Source organism: Nyctereutes procyonoides, unplaced genomic scaffold (assembly GCF_905146905.1).
Source record: "Nyctereutes procyonoides isolate TBG_1078 unplaced genomic scaffold, NYPRO_anot_genome, whole genome shotgun sequence".
In the NCBI taxonomy this organism is placed as follows: domain Eukaryota; kingdom Metazoa; phylum Chordata; class Mammalia; order Carnivora; family Canidae; genus Nyctereutes; species Nyctereutes procyonoides.
Window position 1 is genome coordinate 16027227 of NW_026575049.1, and position 18986 is coordinate 16046212.

Below are 18986 nucleotides of genomic sequence, written 5' to 3' on the forward strand. Positions count from 1 at the left end.
AAAATAAAAATTTAAAGAGGTTATTTACTTGAGGTTATTTAATATGATAGCAAAAGTTCATAAATTAACAACATAAACTACTTTCCATTTGTAGTACTAATAAATGACCTGAATAAAGATACCTAACATAGCATACAACAAATGGTATAAACTCCATGTTTGCTAACTTTATTACATTAAAAGCATCTTCTTAAAAGGGGCAAGATGAGAATTATACAAAAAAGCCCTACATATATATAATTTCTGTGTCAACTTCTTTTCTGAGAAAAAGCCTTAGGTAGAGGAAAGGGTTAGTTCTCTACAGTGCTTTTATTTAGTAGTATTTTCTGATATTTATATACTACTAAATAGCATCCAATGTGCTTTCACATCATTATGTAATGATATGACCCTAAGTCACTCTGCGGAGTTAGTATTGCTTCCCTTTTTATTTTTATTTTTTTTAAAGATTTTATTTATTTATTCATGAGAATACACAGAGAGGAGAGAGAAGCAGAGACACAGGCAGAGGGAGAGGCAGGCTCCATGCAGGGAGCCTGATGTGGGTCTTGGTCCCGGTCCTGGGTCTCCAGGATCACTCCCTGGGCTGAAGGCGGCGCTAAACCGCTGAGCCACCAGGGCTCCCTTTTTAAAATGAGAAGACTGACTTTGGATTTGTGAAATGTTACAACCTAGGACTGAAAAATTATTTTCTAGACATTCTGATGCATTTAAAAGTATCGATTCTTCATGATACCGTATTCCGTCCCCACTATGACTAACTTCTATATCTGTACATCTAACTTCTACTCATCTAACTTTACTCTTCAAGATATGCTCCAGGTAATTTCATGAAATATGATTGCAATAAGCCAGTGGTTCTTAACTGGGGGCAGAAACCTCCCTTCCAGGGACGTTTAGCAAAATCTGGAAACATTGTGGAAGTCATGACCAGGAAGGTGCTGCTGGTATGTAGTGGGAAGAGGCCAGGAATACTGGTAACAGTCTCACGATGCCTAGGACAGCCCCCACAGCAGAGTTCTCCTGTCCAAAATATCCCCAGTGCCTGGTTGAGAAGTTCTCCTCTTGGCTTATTTCCACCCTGGACATGTGTAAATCACGGATGTATTCTATATGTTATTTATTTCCTTAAGTTCACATTTTTCTAAAAAATTGTTCTCCCATTTTATTTCCTACCCTTCTTCCCTCACTTTTTATATCCACAGTCATTTTGTTATTGTGATTCTATCTCCTTCATTTGGGGAAGGTCTGCTGACCACACAGGTGGGCACCATCATAGTTTTTCGCTTGAGACCCAGACAGACATTCAAGACAGGTTCTCCGTGTTGGTGAAAGTTTTAAAATGTAAAGCTCTGAGGCTGTTTAGAAGACTACACGGAAAGAATGAATTAATACAAACAAGCAGTTTAAATTTGTAGTCCTTGATACCTAGTTTTATCCCAACTTTTCACACGTGTTGTTTTTTTTTCCTAGAATATATCCTATTTCCATCCAATAAGTTTTCCTTTTTCCTTTCATTCTTATTTTGAGTTGGATTCTGTAACTGATTCAATTGAAAGGACATTCTTACTATAAAGTTATTTTAATTAAACTAATTCCATTAGTCTGAAAATAATGGCATTAAAATCAATATATAGAAGGTCCCTTCATAGCATCATGTGGTCAAAGGAATACAGTGTCTAAGTCTGGTTCTTGGTATTATCTCTAGCTCTCCGAGAACCATACACCCTGTGTCCTTAGAATACTTACTTTTATCTTTATTACACAAGTTACAGGTTGACTCCTTGCATAAGGGATGATTAGCATGAATCCCAGAGGTGTTAGGGAAAATTACTCTTAACTCAGTTTCCATGAACACTGAGTTTCAGGAATATATTTTGATCAGGATATTCTGACCCAAATAGTCTTTTGAGTGGTAAATGAGCATTTGGTTCACTCCTTAAAGTACTGTATATTCTATTCTGCATTGTAAAACTCTGGGACTGTTGAAATGTTCCTGGCCCTAGTGGGATTATCTCCAGCAAGTGTCCATACTACATTGTGTGTAGCATATACTTGCCCTTGGTTTAGGTAAGGGTTTGAGAAAGTGTGAAAGAGTCAGTACACTCAGTCAATAAATATTGACAAAATATTAGTGATCCAGTGCTATCTCGATTCCTTCATTTAAATGGTCAAGGATCAGATGTTATTTCCTAAAACAAGATGAAGGTAAAGATTGTTGGGTTCTCTCTAGGTTCCTCAACTGCCCATAGCGATGAACTATAGTGCTGGGTGGAACCGACGCGACACAAAGGGAGGCTGGAGCAGAGCAAGAACGAGTGCAGAATGTTCACAAGGAACAACACACAGCGCTGGGGAGGGAACTAGATACAGTCACACAGGCTTGGTGACTCCGGAGGGGACAGGACGTGCAAGAGGCAGCGTAGCCATGAACCCCTTCTGCAACGCTCCATAGAGGTGGTGGGCTAGGGCACAGTGGAAGACACTGGACACCGCAGTCTTTCTCTTCCCTAGCAGAAGGAATTGCCAAAAACACAGGACCACTCCAAATCAACGTACCACCCGAGTGAAGGATTATGGGTGGTATTAGCCAAGATGTCTAAAAATATTTAAAATCTGAGGAATACTATTGATACTGAGCTCTGATAGACCTCATCATTGAAGTGAGACATCGGATGGGACGCTGGCTCGTGTAGTGTTCTTTTTTTTAAAATTTTTTTTAAATTTTTTATTTATTTATGATAGAGAGAGAGAGAGAGGCAGAGACACAGGCAGAGGGAGAAGCAGGCTCCATGCACCGGGAGCCCGATGTGGGATTCGATCCCGGGTCTCCAGGATCACGCCCGGGGCCAAAGGCAGGCGCCAAACCGCTGCACCACCCAGGGATCCCGCGTGTAGTGTTCTCTTCCTGTGGATCAGACACTCAAGAATCCCACACACAGTGGTGTTGGCTAAAGTCTGAGGGCAGGAGAGTCACATCCATACCCAGGAAAAAGATGTCAAAATAGGTGTTGATTTCAATGAGAATAAACCACTGGCTTTCCCAGAGCGGAAGGAGCCCAAGGTAGTCAGCTTGCCACCAAGTGCCAGTTGGTCTTCTCAAACAATAGTACTATGTTAGGGACTCGGGATTCATCTCCATTTTTGGTAGACTCTACGTACAGAGGTAGCTGATCAACGGTGATGAAGTCCATGCAACTGCATTATGTGTAGCATCATGCACCCCCTCTGCCCATCATGTTAATTTTGGGTGGGCAAGGGACAAAGCCTAGCTAATGTCAACTGATGATTTACTTCGTCTGTTTTGTCATTTGATGCCTCTGATGGACAATAATCTGTAAAAAAATTTCTGCACGCCATTCCCACTCTCTTACTTCCATTCACATGCCTCTGCCCCAGACCCTCTTATTTCTGACCTTTCAATCCTTTTCCTGTCAAACTCCTAGCCTGTGGCTAGACATTTGCTACTGTCCATGTGTCCATATTGACTCTTAGCTCAAGCCACATGTGCTTCCATGCAAAGTGGATAGTCAGGAACACTGCTCAAAGCCCCACCCTGAGGATTTTCTCTTACTGCTGCCTTTCAAGGCTATCATGCAGTCACTGTCCATTTTCAGCTTGCCCTCAGATTTTGGGCCAAGTGAATGATAAATTAACATCTGGTTTTTAAAAATTACCTAGAGGTATAGGAACCCCCTCAGTATAGTCACAAGCATGAACTGAGACGGGGTGCTATCACTGTGGTGGGTGAAATGGTAGGTTATCTGCTAATGTAGCTCACTCATGCCCTGTGGTCCTGCTTGCATTTGACCCCACGATGACACTTTGGTTCAATGTCAACTCAGACCATGTGTCCAACTGTTTCCCAAATGTGTGGCTATTCCGCCTTTCAAATATATATTCATTAAAGTAAATGTCTGTGGGTTCCTTCTGGAAAGTACTTTAAATACCTGCTAGTAGCTTCCTAGGAACTCAGCCACCTCTTCAGTCCCATTTGAAAACTGGATCAGTTTCAGCAACTAAGCAAAGGATCGTGATTTCTTACTAGTTGCTTCATTGGATCACTACTGAAACCAGTTGTGCCTGTTCAGATCCTCCTGAAGCCAATGTCAAGACAGAAGTATAAGAGGTTTATTGGTTGATGCCTATAAAACTTGTGATACCAAAGAATATAGTATGGGGAAGAGGGAAAAAAAGAGTAACTTTATAGTGGAGAAATCTGATAAATACTATGTCAGCCAAGTGATCAAGATCAATATCAACAATGGTAAGTCATGTTAATAGCATGTATCCTTGATATGATATGATGAAAATGGCATTTTACTTCTGTGGTCTTCTTCCCAAAAATAATGGAATTCCAGTCAAGTCATGAGAAAAATATCAAACAAATCCCAATGCAGGGACATTCCACAAAATACCAATACTTTTTAAAAACTTTCCTTATTTCATCAAAAATAAGGAAAACCTGAGAAACCATCAGAACCAAGATGAGTCTAAACCTAGAGTTAAAACTACTAACTGTAAGATGGTATCCTGAATGGGATCCTGGGACATAAAAAGGACATTAGGTGAAAACCAAAAAAATCCTAATAAGTATGTGCTTTAGCTAATGAACAGGTATCAGTATTGGTTCATTAATTGTGACAAATGTACCACAAGAAGTTAATAATAGGGGAAAGTGGCATGAGGTGTGTGGGAACTCTGTAGTATCTTCACAATTTTGATGTAAATCTAAAACTGTTCTAAAATGAGGTTTTTAAGAAAATTTAAAAATGGGATATGAATATTACATAAAATTCAAATTTTGGTGTTCATAAATAAAGTTTAATTAGAATATGGAAACACAAAGGGATAGGACAGAGCATTAGTAGATCCGGAAAGCCTTCAGACTGGCATGCAGATCTGACACCTGTGAAATTTGTCGGGAAGAGGCTGAGACTGCAATGCAAAAACCCCTCAGCCCACACAAAGCAGGGAGCTATGGTGCAAAAATCCCCTGTGGAGATCTTTGTTCTAAAAGAAGTATGTGTTGGGCAGCGTGGTCAGAATTTCAATCTAAAAAAACAGAGAGGGATGCCTGGGTAGCTCAGTGGTTGAGGAGCTGCCTTCAGCTCAGGTGGTGACCCCGGGGTCAGGGGATGGCCCACATCCTGCTCCTGGCAGGGAGCCTGCTTCTCCCTCTGCCTGTGTCTCTGCCTCTCTCTGTGTGTCTCTCAGGAATAAATAAATAAAATCTTAAAAAAATAAAAATAAAAATAAAGTAAAATTAAAGCAGAGGAGGAAAACAAATTAATAAATCAGAGGACACAAAATGGAAAATCTCATGCATGTCACCTAAGGAGCACAAAACTTAAGAACTGAGAGACTGATTTCCCATAATGCCTGATTTACAGAAAACTGACATTATTGGAATTTTCTTATTTTATTTCTTTGAGAAAGAGGAGAGAGCGAGGGAGCACAAGCAGGGGGAGCGGCAGACGGAGAGGGAGAAGCAGGCTCCCCGCTGAGCAGGGGGCCCAATGACACATGGGCTCCATCCTGGGGCCCTGAGATCATGACCTGAGCCGAAGGCAGACGCTTAGCCAACTGAGCCCCCCAGGCATCCCTGAATTAAAGCTTTAGAAAACATTTTTTTCTTAAATTGTATTTTTATGTAAGAAAGCATAGAGTCCTCTGCGGCCTATAATAAAAATATAGTTGCCCCTGGGACCGCAACTGACGGAATGTGCTAAAGATGCTTTAGCAAAGAAACCGCAAAAAGAAAACAAAGGGAAAAAAAAAGAACTAGAACATTCAAAGGAAACAGCAAAATTGCTATTGAAACCACCATTTCCTTTGAGTTTATCATGTTCAAAACCATTTCTTTCTCAGAAGTGCGGAATTAGGCAAAGTGGGTAGTTACGTAGTGTAACGGTTAATTGGGCAAGTCTCAGTGCTATGATTGTGCCACCTGCATTACTTCTCTGACCGCCTGTATCTTGTATTCCTACCTGCAGACACTTGGATTATGTTCAGAGACCTAATGAGGTACGTTTGTTCCCATATATGACAAGCTTAACTCACGAATGATTAAATCTAGCAGCATTGCACATTAAGTGCTTCACAAACACAAGCATCAATCTATTAATATTTATTTATTTTTGCATGGGTATGAATTTAGAAAGTATATATATCCTGTTTGTACTTAAAATAATTTAAAAAGTTTAACCATGAAAAGTATTTTAGGATAAATTGGTTTCAGAAGAGGACTGTTTATTTTTTAATTTTTTAAATATTTATTTATTTGAGGGAGAGCGAGCGTGCAGGCACATGTGTGGGCAAGCAGGAAGGGGGTGCAAAGGTGGGAGGGGGAGAGGGAGAGGGAGAGAATCCTGAAGCTGACTCCCCTCTGAGTGTGGATCCAGCTCTGGGCTTGATCCCTGACCTGGAGATCATGACCTGATGACCTGAGCTGAAATCAAGAGTAAAGCACTCAGCCCAGCCACCCAGGGGCCAGAGAAAAGGACCATTTCAAGCAGATATACTTTAAAGGAAGACCAAAAATTCTAAATAAAATGTGGCAAAATGATTTAAATGTTTTTTTTTTTTGAGATGTATTTATTTCAGAGAGTGTGTGCATGTGGGAAGAGGGGCAGAGAGTGAAGGAGAGAAGCAGACTCTCTGCTGAGCATGGAGCCCTACATGGGGTTTGATTTCTCTATCCTGAGATCACGACCTGAGCCAAAATCAAGAGTCAGTCACTTAACTGGCTGAGCCACCCAGGCGCCCCTAAATGGAGTTTTATTTAGAAAGATGAAAGTGAAAATTTGGAAATTAAACTTGTCTTTTCTTATATTTAACAAATGTTTAACTGTGAATTGCAACTACAGACTAATTCTTAGGAAAATCCTTAGAAAAATAAGATGAAATGAATGTTAACTGAGATCAGCATAATGTTTTAGCAAAGTTATATGATACAAGAAAACAGCATACTTCACATTTGACTTTCAAAATAAAGAGGGCCATTTTAAAAAGTAAAGTACGTATAGAGAGGTTGACCAGCGCTCTTCATCAATTTTCTCAAGAATTCTTGTTACTCTTTGACACTTAAATCATTCTCCCTTTATGGACTGATGGAGTCATTATTTTAAAATTTGTTCTTCAAATGTTAACTGATTTAATCCTAGTGAGCATTTTATTTGTCAATAGCTTTGGAATAAATTCCTGAAATCCTGAATCTCTTGCAAGAATTGCAACTTCATATTACAATTGATTTTTCTATTGCATTTGCCTTGCATTGCAGGATGTTGACAGCATTGCACGATTAGCAAGGCAACTGCAAAGATGTTGACTCTTCCTGAAAGGATTAGAAGTTAGTGATAATGGAATGGGGGCATTTGAATTGGAAATAATTTTGTGTTAATTTATAAACAGGTTTTTGAGTATGTGTTATGACAGCTTCAGGTGCCCAATGCCACCTTGTAACTGTGGCCACTTGAATATGAATACTTTGATAATGAGCATGTGTATTTTTTGGAAGATGTGTATAATTTAATTATTATACAAGAATATTTTGGTATGGAATTGATAGAATCAACCTTTCTTTCTTTCTTTCTTTCTTTCTTTCTTTCTTTCTTTCTTTCTTTCTTTGACTGGATACAGTATACTTTATTGATGGCACATGACAAGGGTAGGGCTTCCAAGCCCCTTGGCTTCTTCAGGGGTCTGGGATGGAAACTGTGGAGGTTGGGAGTTTCTCAGTGTGTTGGGGGGATGAGCTGGGGCAAGGACTCCCCAGTATGAGGGCCTCTCTCTTTCTCTTGCCCTGGCTGGGGCTGCTGGTCCAGGGGGCTCTTACTTCCTGGAGGCCACCTGGTTGCTGCAGCCAAATTCATTGTCATACCAGGAAATGAGCTTGACAGAATGGTCGTTGAGAGAGATGCCAACCTCAGCATGAAAGGTGGAAGACTGAGTGTCACTGTTAAGGTGGCAGGAGACAATCTGGCCATCAGAGTAGCCCAGGACACCCTCAAAGGGACCCTCTGATGCCTGCTTCACCATTTTATTGATGTCATCATGTTTGGCAGCTTTCTCCAGGTGGCAGGTCAGATCCACAACTGACACATTGGGGGTGGAGAAACGGAAGGCCAGGCCAAGGAGATTCCTGTTCAGCTCAGGGGAGACCTTGCCACAGCCTTGGCAGCACCACTGGAAGCAGGGATGATGTTCTGGCAACCCCTCAGCTGTCACGCCACAGCTTCCCAGAATGGCCATCCACGGTCTTCTGGGGGGCAGTGATGGCATGGACTGTGGTCATGAGTCTCTTCACAATGCCGTGGAGTTTTCTTGAATGACACTGCCTGGGGTGCCAAGCAGCTGGTGGTGCAGGAGGCATTGCTGACAATCTTGAGGGAGTTGTCATACTTCTCATGTTTCACACCCATCAGAAACATGGGGGCATCAGAAGAAGGGGCAGAGATGATGACCCTCTTGGCCTTACTCTTCAAGTGAGCCCCAGCCTTCTGCATGGTAGTGAGTGAAGACCCCAGTGGACTCCACAACACACTCAGCACCAGCCTCACCCCATTTGATGTTGGTGGGATATCGCTCCTGGAAGATGGAGATGGGTTTTCCATTGATGACAAGTTTCCCATTCTCAGCCTTGGCTGTGCCATGAAATTTGCCATGGGTAGAACCATACCGGAACATGCAGACTATATAGCTGAGGTCAGTGAAGGGGTCATTGATGGCGACAATATCCACTTTGCCAGAATTAAAAGCATCCCTGGTGACCAGGCGCCCAACATGGCCAAATCCATTTAATCTGATCTTCACCATCATGTCTCAGGGATGTGACTGGCACGGCACCACAAGATGTGGCTGGCTGTCAAACAGGGGAGAGCAGATAGCCTAGAACCTTCTAATAATGGGGCAACATAGCATTGTCACCAACATCTTTCTTATCCTAATCTCCTATTGATAAGAAACTTGAATTTACTCTATAGTTGGCAGAATTATAAAAAATTAAATATTTTTCTTCTGCGTTAGTCACTATATTCATACTGCACATTGTATATTTAAAATATCACTAATACAAATATAATGCAAGCCACAATGCTATTTTAAATACTTTTGTAGCTATATTAACAACGTAAAAAGCAACAGATGAAACTAATTGTAATAAGTTTATTAATCCAACTTATAGAAAATACTATTTCAATATTCAATCAATATAAAAAGTACTAAAGAGATATTTTACATTCTTTGTTTCATACTAAGTATTTAAAATCCTGTGTATCTTTTATACTTAGAACACTATTCAATTTAGGCTAGCTACATTTCAAATGAGCCCCTTGTGACTAGTGGCTATGACACAAGATAACACAAATTTAAAGACTCAGATCTTGCAAGTGCTCCAACTCTAGAACACATCCTGTCCAATATCCTACCAGGTTTTTGTTTACTTAATCTAATTTGAGGTGGGGGTTCTGAAATAGACGATATATTGACTGGATGTTTGCATCCCCTTCAGATTCTTATGTTGAAGCTCTAACCCCCAATGTGATGGTATTAGGAGGTGGGGCCTTTAGAGACTAATTAAGTTTAGATGAGGTCATGAAGGTGGAGCCCCATGATGGGATTAGTGTCCTTCTAAGAAGAGGAAGAACCCAGAGCTCTCTCTTTCTCTCATTCTCTCGACTAGGTGATGACAGAGTGAGAAGGCAGCCCTGTGCAAGCCAGGAAGAGGCCCTCAGCATGAACCAAATCAGCCCACACACAATTGGTGGGATGCCCCGGTCTCCAGAACTGTGAGAAATAAGTTTTGTTGAAGCCACCCAGTCTGTATTTTGTTACAGACTCCAGAACTGTGAGAAATAAGTTCGGTTGAAGTTTGTTTGTAAGTAAGTTTGTTACGGTCTCCAGAAGTGTGAGAAATAAGTTTTGTTGAAGCCACCCAGTCTGTATTTTGTTACAACAGCCTAAGAGGACGAAGGCAGAGGGAAAGATAGAGGTAATATAATGAAGATAGACTGCTTCTGCCTCACAATTCAGTGGAAAAGGAAGACATGTATGTAAAGGGAAAAAGGAACACAGACAAAAGGAGAGTCAGAAAATCCAATAGAAGAGAGGCAACATTTGAGTTGCCTGGAGTTTGACTCAGAAAGTTGGATGAGATGTATTAGAGTTTTCAGATGAGATGGAGTTTGACAAAGAAAGAAGTAAGAAAATGACACCTGGGTCAAAAGGAACAAAAACGCTGGATTCGGAGAAGAACCTGGCCTCTGGTGCCTGCCAAGAAGCTTAATGAAGCTGAATTACAGGAGACCAGCTCCTCAGGGTGGGCTCGTGGCTTGAGGATTGCAAAAGATTTGGATACAACACTGCTCAAAATAAAAAGTGTATCTGATTTAAAATGCTGAGGAACAAAATAACTGTAATGATGCCCATCATCATGGCTTTCTACTTTCTGTAGTTCTACTTAGCAGAAATGAAACCAACACAAATTCTTTGATCAAGGATCTGCTGACCAAACCCACAGGGAGACCCTAAAACGAGAGTATGGATGATACTGATGTGAAGATGCCTGTGATCCCCGATCGTTGGTGTCTAGGCTAGATAGTGAAAAGGAGCAAACAGGTCGGAGTGGAGGGGCTGAGAATAAGAGAGAAGAATAAGAGGAGAAGCTTTTGAGTCACCAACTGCATAGACAGCAGATTTAATAGCAGGGACTGTGCCAGCACTTGGGAGGTGGGAGGCAGAAGGTTGTAGGAATTTGGAGATACAGTAATTCCGGTTGGAGTTTGGAAGTAGAGCAAATTTAGCTTTTATGTCCATGTGAATGATTTGTTAAAATCAGTGAAGTAGAGTGGGCTGACGAAGTTTGTACTGGGTGTTAGGTATCCAAACGGAGACAACAGCCATCAGCCATGGCCAAGTCCTCGGGGACTATAGGGGAGGGTGAGAATGGAATTCATTGCAAACGGCTGTCGTATACTCACAAAAGGTTGCTGAAGAAAGCTTGTGTGGCAGTGGCAGCAGCAGTAGAAAGCTGGGAATATTTTGGTCCCAACATCCAAAGAGGCAGGGAATGAGAGCCTTCAGGCCAAGTACTTTGCCAGAGATAAGATGTCATTAGGGCAGAGAGAAGCCATGTAGCATGAAACAGTGGCCATATCCCAGAAACACAGGGGAGAGCTGATTAAAAGCGCTAACCCTGTCATGGTGTGGGCTGCCAAATGCACGAGGTGTATGCATCTGTCATTGGTCCACAGAAGAGAGATGCCCCGTGGTTTAATTCACGTCTTTTAATCACCGTGTACTCGAGCAAATTACTTACCACTGGCCCTCAATTCCCTCCTCAAAATGTAGCTACGCAACCTCTACTTTCCAGCGCCCCAATGCTATGCCACGCCCTGGGAAGCCTGAGGCAGGGGCTCTGTCTTGTGAAGGGACCGGGGTGAACTAGCAGAAGTGAGCCCCCCTCTTCGCATGAGCGGCCTAGTCTACAAGGGGACTGCTAGGCCTCCCAGTGTGGCCGGTGAAAGCAGGTGGCAGGTGAAGGCCTGTTGCTGTGGTAACTGCACACCAGCTCTCCCAGCCTCTCCACATGAGAGCTCCTCTCCCTGCGCACACTTTGCAGTTCGTGCAAAGCTCTTTGCTGAGCTCCCGAGAGGCTGGTAGTATGGTTAGGCAGCAGGGCAAGCACCCTCTGAAGAGGCCCTGAGGGCCCTCGGTGGAGTGCGCGGTAAGAACCCTCCTGTCTTGTTCAATCCCGGGCAGCATCACTCTGCAGGGAAACAGAAAACGGAGCTTCAGCCAGATTTTTTTTTAATTTTTATTTATTTATGATAGGCACACAGTGAGAGAGAGAGAGGCAGAGACACAGGCAGAGGGAGAAGCAGGCTCCATGCACCAGGAGCCCGACGTGGGATTCGATCCCGGGTCTCCAGGATTGCGCCCTGGGCCAAAGGCAGGCACTAAACTGCTGTGCCACCCAGGGATCCCTTCAGCCAGATTTTTATGCTAAAACTGAGTTAACTCCTATTTGGACCCTTACCAAACTAGGAAGTGCAACCAGAGGATGTGAAGCTTCAGTGAATGTTTTTCTCTGAAACATATTTATGCTTGGGAAAGTTTTGAGAAGTATGTATACATATCTATTGTATATATAGGAAGACAAGTGTAGCAATGTTTAAGAGTTTAGAAACGGATATTACTCAATCCTCATGTTGTCGTCTTTGAGTTCATATTTTTAAAGGTGACTACTCTGCTTAAGGTTGAGCAGAGTTGATCCCAGTGCTTATAAATTTCATTAGCGTGTTGTCTTTCTTGTGATACCAAAGGCAAAATTTAGAAGTTCCACTGTGGCTTCCTCTTTTAAAAACTGTTCCTTGAGGTCTTTGTGACTAAAGCTGAAATCAGGAAGTGATAAACTATAATCTAAGGTGCAAAAGGATAGAAAACAGGAAGTACCTAAATATGTACATTAGCGAGATGCTCTCCTTGATGGGAATTCAGTCCGATGCCTCTAGGTCCTGTTCTTGACTAGGCCTCAACCTTGCCCCCTACCCCCATCCTTGCCAGACCTGCATCGCCCAGCTTTATCAATAATCTTATCAGTTGAGAGTGTTGGGGAGCAGGGATTCCTGTCTCCTTCAAGGTCCTTCTACCTGGACTAAGAATCAAAGTGATATGAGACAGACCAACAGGAGGAAATAAAATCTAATAATGTGTGTGCAGGGAACCCACAAATACATGGAAATTCCAAAGACAGCCAGGCAAAATGAGGTATATACATCATCTTGAATTAAGGAGAAGAGGGTAGGGTTCTGGGACTTCAGAGGAAAGGAAGGTACTTCACAGGGACTTAAGAAGAGAGCTCTGGTACTTAGATGCTTTTCCTGCATACACATGGGTCACTCAGAGATAATTTACCTCTGCTAATAACCTTTGTTCTGAGAAAGACCCCCAGTTTAGTCTTTTATTTGGTTTAGGGAGGGGCAAAATTTCTCCTGAGTTCATAGGGTCTTGATTACCCTCAGCCCAAAATCATCTTCAGCTTCAAAATAATCTCAAAATAATCCTCCAAAGTCGCCCATCTGGAGGTAGCTTTCCTTCGGCTCCTGTAAGAGAAAATCTCCCTCACCCTTGATATATGATTAACCTCAGTATTTAATCAAATTCGTCACTTTGATATCTGCTCAGTCTGGCCTGCTCTTTATAATTTTCCATCCACCAATGCCCCTCCCCTCAACTCTGTTTCTTGACTGTAAATCCTAAAATGTCTTTATTGTATTCAGAATTGAGCCCAGTTCTATCCTGGCATCTCTTTTCCCCTATTGCAATAGCGTCTGAATAAAATCTATCTTTACTGCTTTAACTAGTGTCTAGGTCTGGTTCTTTTAGACAATATGCACAACCAGGTTCATATATACACATTATTCTAACATTTAGGATGATATATGACATGATGCCCACATGATAGTGTTGGAAGTATAAATTAATACAAGTTCTAAGAGGGTAAATGGACACTCTATATTTGAAATCTTAAAAACTCTCATATCTAGTTATGTAATTGTATTTCAAAAAAGTCAATCCTACTAAATTTGGAATATGGGGGCACCTGGGTTCCTCAGTCAGTTAAGCATCTGCCTTCATCTCATGTCATGATCCCAGGACCCTGGGATCGAGTCCCACATCGGCTCCCTGCTTAGTGGGAAGCCTGGTTCTTCCTTCCTCCCGCTTCTGCTCTCTCTCTCAAATAAACAAATGAAATCTTAAAAAACAAATTGGAATAGGTCTTATATATAAATATAATCATAGCAGCATTATTTATGATAAAGAAAAACTGAAGGCAATCTAAATATCCAACAATAATTTGTTTTACCTAAAGTACAAAGCATTAATTTGAGGAAACATTGTACAGCCCTCAAAAATGCTGATGAAGAGTTACAACAGCCAAAAACATATTTATAAACTGATGGTAAGTAGAGAAAAATAAACAAAATACAAAATTGCATAAAATTATGTCATTTAGCAAATAAGTCTCTGCATATATATGTGCATATATTAGAAACATACCTAATGTACAGGAAGCATTGAAAGGACACTAAAATATTAAAAAAGGGAATCTTCGATGGGTTTTGTTTTTTTTTTTTTCCTCTTCAAAAAGTCAGGATTTTTAGTTGCAAACAAAAGAAGTCATTCTGGCAAAGTTAAGCAGAAAACGCACTTATTAAAAGAAATTGGATGATAGGATCAGGGCTAGCGACTGAGGGGGCTGGAAGGAGTCTGCAGGCTACACTTCATTTCTGAGAGCGATGCCCAGACTTCGCTGATAAGAAAAATGTCGCCAGTGTCACCCCACAGTGCGGGCCGCCAGCAACTCTAGAAGTCACCACCTTCTGAACCGCGCCCCAGAGGCTGTACGTGTCTGTTGCTACTCATCCAGTCAAAACCTGGAAACAATAGGGGGGTATTTCTTCATGCTGATCATCTCCAAATCCAAGTTGTGAAAGGTTTTGAGCAAAGGAGTGACATAACTGACCTGGGTTACGAAGGGACACTTGTGACTGCCGCCCAGGTGTCCCTGGAGCTAGTTATGCTTAAGAAACTGCAAATAGAAAAGCTCTGAAAACCAACCAGAAGGCACTGGACAGCTCAGCTGGTTAGGCACCTGTCTTTGGCTCAGGTCACGATCCCGGGGTCCTGGGATGGGGCCCGAGTTGGGCTCCCTTCTCAGGGGGGAGTCCGCTTCTCCCTCTGCCCCTCCCCTAGCTCATACTCTCTCTTGCTCACTCTCTCAAATAAATAAATAAAATCTTAAAAAAAAAAAAAAACCTGGGGATCCCTGGGTGGCTCAGCGGTTTGGCGCCTGCCTTTGGCCCAGGGCACGATCCTGGAGACCCGGGATCGAATCCCACGTCGGGCTCCCGGTGCGTGGAGCCTGCTTCTCTCTCTGCCTGTGTCGCTGCCTCTCTCTCTTTCTCTGTGTGACTATCATAAAAAAAAAAAAAAAAAAAAAAAAAAAAAAAAAACCTGAGTAGATATTACCCTTTTGTAAGAAAGGGTAATAAGAAATTTATATTTATAAGGGAAATTTCCATTTGTTAGCCTCTCCCTCCCCCTACTCACCCCCATAAGGAGAGAAGGATGCTCCTTAATTTTTAGGAGCTCTTCTTCATGGAGAGGGCAATGATGTAAATCAGCATGACCTTGTTTACGGTGCCTTTCCTGGTAACCTCCTTCCCATAACTGACTTTCCCCTCCCTCAACCTCTGCTTTTACCAGAAGGCTGCTTTAAGGCAGTGGCTTGGGTCATTTCAAGGAGTCCCTCAGTTTTCCTGGGTATCTCTCATGCAAACAGGAGGTATCCATGTTATTTAACTTCCGCTTGTTTCCCAGTACTCATGTGTCTTTTTATTATAGGAGGCATCTCAGCCAAGAATTTAGAAGGGTAGCGGGGAAATAATTTCTCTTCCTCCACAGTTATGGTTATGCTTGAATACACAAATATAATTAACCTAGTTTTGAGAAATATGTTTTGAGAAAAAAACCCAAGCCATGAGTCATCCAAGCTAGGCAAAACATGAAAGTAAAAATAAACTTTATAAAGTTACAGTTCTTACGAGGGCAATTGTTTTTTGAAAATGCGTCTTCAATTGTTGAGTAGAAAAAAGAAGTGTATAAAGAGAGAGAAGAAATGTATAATGCAGCTAAAAACTTCAATAAGTATTTCAGTCTAGGGGATCCCTGGGTGGCTCAGCGGTTTGGCACCTGCCTTTGGCCCAGGGCGGGATCCTGGAGTCCTGGGATCGAGTCCCACATCGGGCTCCCTGCATGGAGCCTGCTTCTCCATCTGCCTGTGTCTCTGCCTCTCTTTCTCTCATGAAAAACAAAATATTTTTAAAAACTAATTATATGATATCATTATGGGTAATTGAGTCCATCCATTTCTAAAGTTAGGGAAATAAATAATTTAGGCTGTCCAAATGAATATCAAATGCAGTGGCATAAAAAAAAATCACAAGATAAAGAATCTGTCAAGAAACACATCTAACACCCTCCTGAAAAATTTGCATCAAAATCCATTGTGGGGCCCCTGGTGGCTCAGCTTTCTAGAGGGCTGCCTGCGGGGGTCCTGGATGGAGCTCCCTGCTCAGTGGAGAGCCTGCTTCTCCCTCTCCCTCTGCTGTTCCCCCTGCTTGTGCTCTCTGGCTCTCTCTTTCTTTCTGTCAATAAATAAATAAATAAATAAATAAATAAATAAATAAATAATAAAATAAAATAAACAAAAAAATAAGTAAGACTTTTTAAGAAATCTATTGTGAATCTGTTGCAATGATTTTTATACTCTCAAGGTATTTTTTTTTCCTAACAATTAACTTCTCTCAATATAATGCCATAAAGTATGAAAATGCTCTGGGCTGAGCTTGCTCTGTGCCTGTGGGGTGCACGTGCACGCCCAGGTTATTAAAGGGAGGTAGTAATAGTAGTTCATACAGAGAGCACCGAGGCGTGTCTTGCACATGCTGAGCGTTGTTTTTAATACAAATAATTTCGTATCAACTCAATGAAGTAGCTGCTGTTACTGCTCCACTGAAGGCCCGAGGCACGGTGCTCCGCCGAGGCCAGGGCCCGCTCCTCGTCCCAGCCTGGGGGTCCGACCGGCAGCCCCCGGGGAGCAGGCGTCGCGCGGAGGCCGCCACGTGCGCAGGCGCAGCAGCAGGCGGTCAGGGGGCCGCGGGGCCGGGGGCGGGGCCGGGGCCGGGGCGCGACCCCGGGTCCGGGTCGAAGCCAACCTCCAGGCACGGCCCGCTTCCCGAGGCCAAGGGAAGGGCCGCGCCTAAGGCCCTGAGGCTTCAGGTGCTGCCGCCTCCGCGCCCCCCTATCCCCCCATCCCTCTCATCCCCCCCATCCCCCCCCACCCCCCGCCCCCTTGCCTGGTCGCCCATACGCTGCCCGCAGGGAGGCAGCTCGGAGGAGCCGAGTCATTCTGCGCCGTAAGGTGAGGACGGCCTGGCCAGGGCAGCCCTTCCCTTTTGTTATCATTTTCAACAAATTAGGGGGACACCTAGATTAGTTCACTTTAATACCGAGGTAATGTGGCTTCCTGGGCCTCTGCGCGCCGCGGGGCCGCTCAGAGCTTCGCCTAGGCAAGGCCTCAGGGGCGCGACCTGGGCCTCGGGAGGGCCTCGGGAGGGCCCCGGGGAGAAGCAGCCCCAGGCCGCGGGTCACCGGACCGCCGCCGTGTGGACCAGCAGGTGGCCTCTGAGACCCGGTCCGCCAGCGCGGAGGAGGCGGCGACCCCCCAGGATTTGGGGGGCCACGGGCTGGGCGCGGGGCCAGAGTTCTCTGCTTCCTCTTACGGGAGTTCAGGGAGAACGGCCCCCTCCATTCAGCACGTCTCGACGTCCTAGGGCACTGCCGTTCCCGGGATCCAGCCCGCAAGCCCCCGCTGCGGAGCCTCTGCAGCCTCCCGCTCGCTCTGCGCGCAGCTCATCGCTGGCAGAGGCCCGGGGTCCCCCCGTGTGACGTCACCTCTCTACGGGTCACGGGGTCGTGTCCCCCACCCCCCGTCTAACGTCACCTGTCTCCGGGTCACGAGGCCGTGTCCCCCGCCGTGTGACGTCACCTGCTCTCGGGGTCACGAGAGCCCGCGTGTCCCCCCCGCGGCCCACCCCCGCGTGTTCCCCGCCGGCCTCCCTTGAAGCCCGGCTCTTCCTCTGCCGCGGGGACTCCCAGCCAGATGGGGCGCAGGGAGGCGGAGAGGGGCGGGGGCGGGGGCGGGGGCGGGGGGGCCGTGACCCAGCCGCGCCCCCGCCGGGACCCCCGGCCGCCACCCGCACACGCCTTGTGGGGCAGAGCGTGGGTTCGCCCGTGGGTCCCCGAGGCTCCGCGGCCCTCGCGGCCTGCGCCGATCCCCAGAGCCGGGGCGGCCACCTGCGGCCCCGCGGGGCGCGGACGCGCGGACTCCGGGCTCGTGGGAGGGACAGACACGCGGACTCCGGGCTAGCCCGGCCCGGCAAGTGCCGGCTGAGGAGCCCCCTGCAGGCCGCCCGGCCTCGGCCCTGGCTCTGACCAGTTCCCGGCGGCCGAAGGGGACATGGGCCCCAGGGGGCACCAGGGGGCGCCGCCAAGGAGCCCGGACCCCAGCAGGCAGCAGCCTCCGGCCCTCCTCCGGGGCGCTCCGCCGCCCTCCCCCCTCCCCCTCCCCCCTCCCTCTCCTCCCTCCTTCCTCCCCCCCTCACTCCCCCTTCCCCCTCCCTCCACCCCCATGCGTGCTTGTGTGTGTGTGTGTGTGTGTGTGTGTGTGTGTGTATTCTGCTCTCATTTCTGCTGGCCTGTGTCTGTTTCCACCCTTCCTGAAGCCAAGGTGAAGCCCCTTGGCCGTCCCGTGGGACCCCCTCTGGGTGCCCGCCCCGCCCCGCCCCTGCCTCACCCCTGCGGGTCCCAGCCCCTGGTCCGGGCTGCTCGGGCTGCTCGTCTGGAGCTCAGCGGGGACCTCACTGCTGCTGCGGGAAGGCAAGCGCCCAGCAGCCCTCTGAGGCCTCAACCCCCCCCCCCCCCCCCCGTGCCTGCCCTGGCTGGACCTCGGCTGGGGGGCCTGTGCCCCGCGGCCCAGCTCCCTGCTGCCTGAGTTCCCCAGGCCGGTGCCTGTCGCCCTCCTACCCGAGTGCCCACAGCAGAAGGTGCCAGCCGCTGGGTTCCTGCCGTCAGCTCGTTGCACCTGCCAGCGCCGCTGTGTCAGGGGCTGCGGGAAGCCGGACAGCCGGCTTCACCAGGAGGCAGCCAGGCTGCAGGTGTGTGCGGAGCTGGGGCTATGCTCTGAGTGAGGCGGGGAGAGGCCGCTGCCAGCCCTGCGTGCCCCCCCCCCCTCCCCCCCCGTCACACAGACTCACGAGGCGGGACTGGATGTGTCAGCATGTTGGCCACACATCCCGACTGGCTGACGCGACTCTTAAAAGGCCTGGAGGAGTGTCTGCAAGAGGCTGACGGCGGTGAGA

General features: G+C 45.8%; 1 pseudogene; it reads right to left on the reverse strand.

The window, feature by feature from the left end:
• Window positions 1-7833: 7833 nt before the first annotated feature.
• LOC129512114 (glyceraldehyde-3-phosphate dehydrogenase-like) lies at window positions 7834-8817 on the reverse strand (annotated as a pseudogene).
• Window positions 8818-18986: the final 10169 nt, after the last annotated feature.